At 34.9% G+C, this 8,450-nt stretch overlaps 1 long non-coding RNA gene across 1 annotated transcript; it reads left to right on the top strand.

Annotated features, from left to right (window-relative positions):
- Positions 1 to 79: 79 nt before the first annotated feature.
- On the top strand, positions 80 to 5,390 carry LOC116457033 (uncharacterized). Its single transcript, XR_004244888.1, has 3 exons — positions 80 to 414; positions 1,720 to 1,805; positions 3,518 to 5,390. It is a non-coding gene; the product is annotated as an uncharacterized LOC116457033 (long non-coding RNA).
- Positions 5,391 to 8,450: the final 3,060 nt, after the last annotated feature.

Here is an 8,450-nt window from a genome sequence, read left to right as displayed (position 1 = left end):
AAAGGAGGGCATAATAGTGGGATTGGATTTAAGTAGTGAGATTAGAGAACTCACGGAAGATGATGTTTGAGTTAAATGTGATGTCACAAATGACAACACGTTGGGAAGAGTTTAAAATCTAATTTTGGTCACATTCTTTAGCTCAGATTGAATTTTATAAAAACCTGATCATCAATCCTCTAATTCATCTCTAGATGAAGACAGGCCTAGACTTCTCATCATTACTCTAGTTATTCAGAGTTTTTTTAAAGTAGCCCTATGAGAGTTGCAACAAGTAAATTCTCCTGGAGTTTTCATGATAAAGAGGGCATTTTTTCTGCAAGCTGAGGCTGGCTTCATAGAAGAGCAGATTTGAATGAAGACGTACAAACTGATAGACATTTAAAAACAATATAGGGAAAAAATGCAACAAAGGTAGTATGTGTCTGATATTGACATTTATAATATCTAATACTTTAATGTTTCAATCCAATTTACAAGTTTATTATTTTCAGCTTTAGAAGCCACATGAATAAGAAAATGAAACACTAGAAACCAAAGACTTGCTGATCATTTGCCCTAAAATACCATCTTTGAGAAACTGCTTTTGAGAGACTTTGGCATTTCAAGTTAAGGTCTTCCTTGGCAGCACTGCTGTCTTCTTTACATTGTTTCAGGAAAGTGTGGAGTTTAAGGAAATGGAATTTTTATACCCTTTTTATCCCCTTGGCTACCAATGCACTGATATTTTGGCACTCTCTGTAAGATCTCAGAGCTTTTCTGCAGTGCATTTTATTTTTAGAAAATTCTTTTAGCTCTATCTGCTTCTGTCATCTTTCACACAGGTGACAGACACACACACACATGCGTGCACGTGTGAGGAAAGTGGAGAAAATCCCTTTTTTAGATGTACTTTTAAGGAGTTACAGAGTTTTATCTCCTATATGAAGCAAATTGAGGTTGAAAATCTTGTTCAAAGTTTCTATAAAGCATGAAGTCTAAAAAACTTCATTATTGATGTATTCAGAATGTATCATTACATGTTTGCTGTATTATTTAAGTAATAATTCCTCAAAGGAACTTATTAATAATAACAATAATTACTATTATTATACAATTTCAGCTATCAGGATTTATTCAATCATTTTTTATTTAACACTGCCTCTTATGATATAATTTTATAGATATAGTAACAATCTTATCAGATCAAAAAACTATCAATGAATTGTATGTAAGGTTTACACCCACCCTTTATAATGCCAAACTATTTATTAGCCCCAGACAGCAACTTATTAGATAAAAGATTCTCTTAACAAAACTTGAAAGTAGTTTAAAATTATACTTCAAAGTGTCCTCCACTTTTTCCTAAAAATGAAACATAGAAGGGAAGGGGGAAAGGTTTAGCATTGGTAGAAATCCCCTATTCCCACAGCTTTCAGGATAATAAGAATTCTGATTCTAGATACAGAGAGAGTGCTCTAACATGACTTTTAGATAATAAAAATGAATTAATAAATATGCTATGCAGAAGGAAAATTTCAAAGAATAAGCTTCTACTCCATCAAAACTGTGGGCTCATGCCCATTGAATCATAATTTCTGAGTACTGAGGCAATTCTTTTTTTAATGAAACAGTTGTCAGTCTCTGTCCAATAATACCCTGTGTGCACAGCAAGCCAATGTTTGGCACAAAATATTATTTCTCAATTATATATTTTCATCTATTGACAGCTGCTGAAAGAGCAAACAAATAAACCACAAGTGTTCTTGGAGCTTTCATGGAGTTTCTATAAGCCTTTTACTTTAGGCAAATCTCCTCTGATGAAGGTTAGTCAAGCCTAAATTGTTAAATACATTTTATCAAATGAACACTTAACTCCTATACTAATGCATAGGAGATTTTCTTGACAGACCAAAGTTTCAAATTAAGCAGTATGCTGTATTAAACAACATGGTAAAAATGCACATATATACCTTGAAAGTAATTTTGGTTTTATGTAACCTGGACTGATGAAACATGGCCATAGAAAAAAGATGTGAACATCTGAACATTTCTTTATATTGATTGTAAATGTGATAGCTAATTGTATTTTGTCAACTGGAATAGGAGATGTTCAGGTATCTGGATCAGGATTATTTCTGGGTATATCTGTGAGGGTGTTTCCTGATGAGATTAGCAATGAATCAGTGGAGTCAGTAATGTAGATTTCCCTCCCCCGTGTGTGGATGCCACCAGGATGAGTGAGCATCAACCACTTGGTTGAGAGCCTGAATAGAACACAAGGAAGAAGGAAAAATTCATCCCCTTTTTGCTTACCCTCTGCCCACTTCACGTGGGACACTTCATCTCATTTTCTCCAGTTATCAGACTGGTATTATACCATCTCCTCTGGTTCTCAGGCCTTCAGAATTGGACTGATTTACACCACCAGCTTTCCTGGGTCTCCAGCCTGCAGATGGGAGATTGTGAAACTTCTCAGTCTCTATAATCACATGAGCCAATTCCTCATAATAAATCACCTTTTATACATACACATATACACACACACATATCCTGATGGTTCTGTTTCTCTAGAGAACCCTGATTAACACAATACATTTTTATTATCACTAATGAGACATGTCAAGTGAAATGTATCTCAGAGTATACCAAATGTTAAAAAAAAAAAAAAAAGAATGGCCCAATGTAAAGCATTACCTGCTTTAGACAGGATACTTTTTTGCAAAGGGGTTTGATTTTAGATGATTAAGTATAAAAGTAATTTTAAAAATATTGGGGAGCTCAAGATACCTTTGGGATGACTGCCGGATGGCTCAAATATAATCATTCAGAAACAGTGCTAAGAATAACAAGCAGATCTGCTTAAAAAGAAAGCGCCACAACTGCCACGGCCACCACAAATCCGCCATGTGCACTGCTACCAGGCTGTTGACTTGCCCTGCAATCCATGATGTTAACAGCAGCCACATCACTGAGAACCCATTGATGCAGCCATTTTTTCTTTGTAATCCACAAGCTTCTACAGTCACCTTTATGAATAAAGTTGATTTACATGGATGTACCTTCCCTAAGGTGCTCAAGTTTGAACAGAATTTTCACTGGGCTGAATCTGATTGGCAAAACCTAGGCAATATGCCCGTGGCCAGGATATAAAGGTGCCAGTGGAATAACGTTTGGCAGCAGTTGCTGGGGGTCTACTTTAGGGAGAAAGTACTTACATGGTGTATAACTCCCAAATGTAATAGAGGAATTCCAAATTTATTGGAATAAATAAAAAGTGTAATGGAAGACTGTTACATTTGCCCAACTAATTAGTTTTAATTTCAAGTTGTATGTGTCAGGTCAATATAATCATCCATAATAACTAAGTTAATACTACTACTATTGCTACCACTGCTACTACTACTATTGCTAATAATAATTACATTTGTTTTCTTTGCAATTAATATTATTTACATTAATTTTCTTTTCTTCCTTTCTCTTCTTTTTTGTCCCTCCCCCCACAACCCTGGGAGATAAAACTTGGAATCAAGGATAGAGCTCAGATTTCATTTCCGCTACCACAGCAGTTTTCCAGAGCTGAGCCATATACCATGAGGTACTCAAGATGTTTGCAGTTTCAGGGAGCCCTGGAGATCAAAACTATTTCCACAATGATAGTAAACTGATATATTTGCCTTTTCTACTGTGTTGAAATTTAAACTCATGGTACAAAACGAGTGGTGGATAAAACCATTGATGCGTTCACACCAATCAAGACAAGCGAAAGCAGACCGTACTACTAAACTTTTTATAACTTCCCTCCACACACTCAGAGAGAAAAACCACAGCAGTGGCAACTTATTGCCGAAGCAGTAAAATACGATTAATTTTTGTAAACAATGGCCTTTGAGTATATGTACTTTTGATATTCTGGGTGATAAAATGTAAAATTCTCATGAAGAACTTCTGCTGTCTACTAAAGTATGGTGGTTGATGGTTGTCTTGAAGAAAAGTACATCTATGATTGAGTGGCAAGCTGAGCCAGTTGATTTTTTTCCATTCAACAGAAGTTTTATTTCAAAGAATGGCTTACAATCTTACTCTTGTCATTCAGGCTTGGGCATTTAGCAGACATTTTCTAGAAAAATCAACAAAGTAAGCATGTCACTCCAAAGAACATAACTAAAAGTATTTGTTGGGATTGATAAAAATTGAGCTTTTTGTGAAAAGTGAAATTTTAGAAAATGTATGTCAATGACTGAGCTTGACAGCCTTCCAACTCTTAGAGTCTTTTCTGACAAGGTCAGTAATTATATAAATGGATGCTATTTAAAAATATTTTATAATTAAATGTGCCAACATTTGAGAGATTTGCATAAATCAATAAAACAATATTTTCCAATTGAAAAATATACAGGGTTATAAAATCATATGCTGGGAAAAGATCCAGTCAAATTCAAAATACACCAATGGATTTTAATGTACCAGATGATGAAAAGTTTACTGATACGGTTTCAGTTAACACATTGCAACTAACTTTTAATAGACTACCCCTTGTGGAGTTTTGATGCAATATAAAAGAAGAATGTGCAATATTACCTAAATATATTATTGAGAGATTGCCTGCCATAAAACGGCATGAGTTTGAGTGAGAAAAGTAATTCCATCAACCTCCTCTTGTTCCCCAAAATGGCTAGCCACAGAGACTCTGTCACTCTGAAGATTAAGCAACCCTCCCCAAATCACTTATCTACCCACTTGTCGCTTATCTACCCACTTGCAGCCAACCAAGTGAGAGAGCTGAGTATAAAAGGGTCACCAGAGAACCCCGAACCCACCTGTCCCTGGGATGAGTGCACACTGGGATGGAGCCTCGGGAAGCTTGTGCATTTGCAGTGGGGAGGAGCTTGGCCCCTCCTCTTCCTGGGTGGAACCTGGAATTCAATCTGTGAGGCAGGATGCACACTTGCAGGACGCTGGCTTTGCAGAGAGTCCTGTTTCCTTTTCTGTCCATTTTTGCTCAAAAATTCCATTTTTTTTTTTCAACCTTCAAAGTGTCTGCAAGTCTAATATCTCATGGCCATGTGACAAAAAACTGGCTCTTAGCTGAACTAAGGAAAAAGTCCTACAACACAAGGACACAAAAATGTACCTGAAGAGCAATTAGAAAGTCTCCATTACTTTCAAAAATCCCGTAAGAATGTTAAGAAAACTTGCTAATCAGAGTCTGTCTATCTCAGGACTTACTCCTTTTCCTCTATAAAACCAAAACTTCCTTCAAATATCTTTGAATCCTGCTGAAAAGAGCATGGCCACAGATAGTTTTCTTTAAGGCTGCATGATCAGGAATAAGCAGCAGTTACTAATTTTGTCTCAAATTTAATTTTATCTTTGACATTATTAAAATAATTATTCCTTTTCCTACTATATTTCTGTGTAAGCCTGATTTTTTATACTTTGATCAAAACAACATATTATAATAGGTTGAATGCAAAAGAGTTTTGAGAATTCAAGTATTTTCTAATAAGCCAGATAGTTTTTAAATCTGCAATAATGTGGAAAAATGCTACTCTTCTCACCAATTATTTTTTGGTTTAGAAATGTATTTTTAGAAAGATATGTTATTTAGATTAACATGTAATGGGTTAATCTTGCTATTTTAAATTATTCAATAAACATTTTTAAATCTCAGTTTTAATTTCAAGTATAGAAAATATTAAAAGATATAAGCCACAAAATAAAATTATTTGGGGTCTTCAATATTTTAAGGGTGCAGAGGTGTCCTGAAACGAAAACCTTGAGAGTTTCTTTCCTAGCCTTTCATTATGAGTTCTAATTCCCATAAATATATGAGATTTCTTATATATAGTAATTATGATAAAAATACTCAACATATTTTAAAAATCCTTGAATTCAGACTTTTGTCCCCATCGTGCACTTGTCAATACAATGCGTACTGTTCACAGTATGTCAAATAGGAACAACACATGATAGCTACATGTTAAAAAGTAAAATTGGTAACACTTGAAATGTGCAACTGGATAGATTTATAGTGTGCATTAGTCAATGTGTTCCAGAGAAACAGAACCAATAAGACATATGATTAGATAAACAGATGCCAGATAGATAGATTAGATAGATAGATGATAGATAGATAGATAGATAGATAGATAGATAGATAGATAGATAGATAGATAGGTGATAGGAAATGGATGCTTAGATGGTAGGTAGGTAGGTAGGTAGGTAGGTATATAGATAGATAGATAGATGATAGAAAATTGATGCTTAGATGGTAGTAGGTAGGTAGGTAGGTAGATGGACATTTATTATGGGAATTGGCTCATGAAATTATGGATGCCGAGAAGTTCCACAGTCTGCCATCTGCAGGCTGGAGAACTAGGAAAACCTGTGGTATAATTGAGTTTGATACTGAAGGTATGAGAACCAGGAGCACCAATGTTCCAGGACAGGAGAAGATGATTGTTTTAGCTCAAGAAGAGAGAGAGTGAATTTTTCCTTCCTCTGCCTTTTTGTTCTATTCAGGGTCATGACAAATCGGGGGATGCCCACCCACATTCAGGAGCAAGACTTTTACTCAGTCTATTGATTCAAATGATAATCTTTTCTGGAAACTCATTCAAAGACATAACAAAAATATAATTTTTCCAGCTATCTGGGTATTCCTTAACTCAGAGTCAAGTTGACACATACAATTACACATCACAGAGTGTTCCATTCATTAATATTTTATACATATTTAAATTATGGTGGTGGTGATTTTAATTTCAAATAATCAAAAGAAAAAAGAATGGCGAAAAAAGCAATATTTAAAAAAAAAAAAGATACTGTGCCTTTTCTGACACGTTTCAGCAATTACCGAAACTTTTGTTCACATTTTGTTTTACTTTACAATTGTATCTTCAGCTGTATGCCATGGAAATGTATTTCTTATTTACTTTACAAGAGTACTTTTATAATGGAACAATTAACAACACACAAATTGTTAATTCCTTGTTAGTTTGAAACCATCTGGTGTCAAATTCTATACACGAGGGTGGGATTTGAAACAGACATGCTTCCTGCAACATGTTCAGTGTTAATCACCAGTGAAACCTGATGAAAATAGTCTCTCTGTTTTTAGAAATGCTGCTATTGTTTTAGACTTAAAAAAATGGTATTATGTTCATTTTACAAGAATTTATATTGAAATTTAATTAAATTGTTTTTGTCCAGGGCAATAATAACATCTGTGTCAGAAATTTTACAAGGAATAATATATGAGATGCATCGTATTTATCTATAATCACATGTAACATGATCTGATCTGTGGAATCGGCAGTGTTTTACAGTGTTTTAGAGTATTTTTTTACATTTAGGGAATATTTTATAAAGTATATTACATTGTATGCTCAATGTGGCTAAAAATAAAATGGTAGAAAGCATAAAAATACCCCAAATTCCAAATTCCATCACTTATTATGTATTTAAGTATACATGTAAAATATATCTGAATCTTTATCAGCCATTAGATACACCATAAAAGAAGATGTCGCATTTTTATCATGTCGTCCCTCTTCAAATTTTATTATTCTATCTACATTTTCATTCACCTAAGGTATTACGCTGACCCACTTACTTATTCCTTAATAATTTCTGAATATTCATTAGTCCAGATATTTCAGCCTTTCCCCATGAAAATGGTGGGAGGTTTGAACAATTTGGAAAATCACGACTGTCAGTACAGAAGTAGCTGCTTTCTTCGGTCACAAGCACAATTTGACAAGCTTGCCTGGGTTTCTGGAAAAGATAGTGGTTTTAAAATTCACTTTAAAAGCAATTCTCTTACCTTCAACTCACTTAGAAATATGAACTAAAAATAAGAAAATATTATTTACAAGGAAATCCAGAAATGTATTTTATTATAGACATTAAGTAGTCTCTGTTATTTGCAGTATAAGAAAAATGAAATAAAATGGCTATTAAGATCAACACAGAAATTTTTATATTACTAATCAAAGGGCAGTGTTGGCTGGCTCCTGCCTGTAATCCCAGCGCTTTGAAAGGCTGACGTGGGCAGATCAACTGAGGTTAGGAGCTCGAGACCAGTCTGCCCAACATGGTGAAATCCCGTCTCTACTAAAAATACAAAAATTAGCTGGGTGTGGTGGCATGCCCTTGTAGTTCCAGCTTCTTGGGAGGCTGAGGCAGGAGAATTGCTTGAGCCTGGGAGGAGAGGCTGCAGTGAGCCGAGATCATGCCACTGTACTCCAGCCTGGGCAAAAGAGTGAGACTCTGTCAAAAACACACACAAAAAAAACCAAACAAAAAAACAAACAAAAAGCAATGTTGTCAAATATGGCCCAGAATTTAAAATATACTACTGACTTTCATTCCATGGTTTGGTGGGGTAAAGGCTGAAGCAGGGCCAACATGTGGGCTGGAAACTCTGCTGATATTAGCAGTGATAAAATAGCCAGAAAAAAAAAAAA

Source organism: Hylobates moloch, unplaced genomic scaffold (genome assembly GCF_009828535.3).
Source record: "Hylobates moloch isolate HMO894 unplaced genomic scaffold, HMol_V3 SCAFFOLD_17, whole genome shotgun sequence".
Taxonomy (NCBI): domain Eukaryota; kingdom Metazoa; phylum Chordata; class Mammalia; order Primates; family Hylobatidae; genus Hylobates; species Hylobates moloch.
The sequence above is the reverse complement of the archived record's forward strand: the minus strand, read 5'-3'. Positions and strand labels throughout refer to the sequence as shown.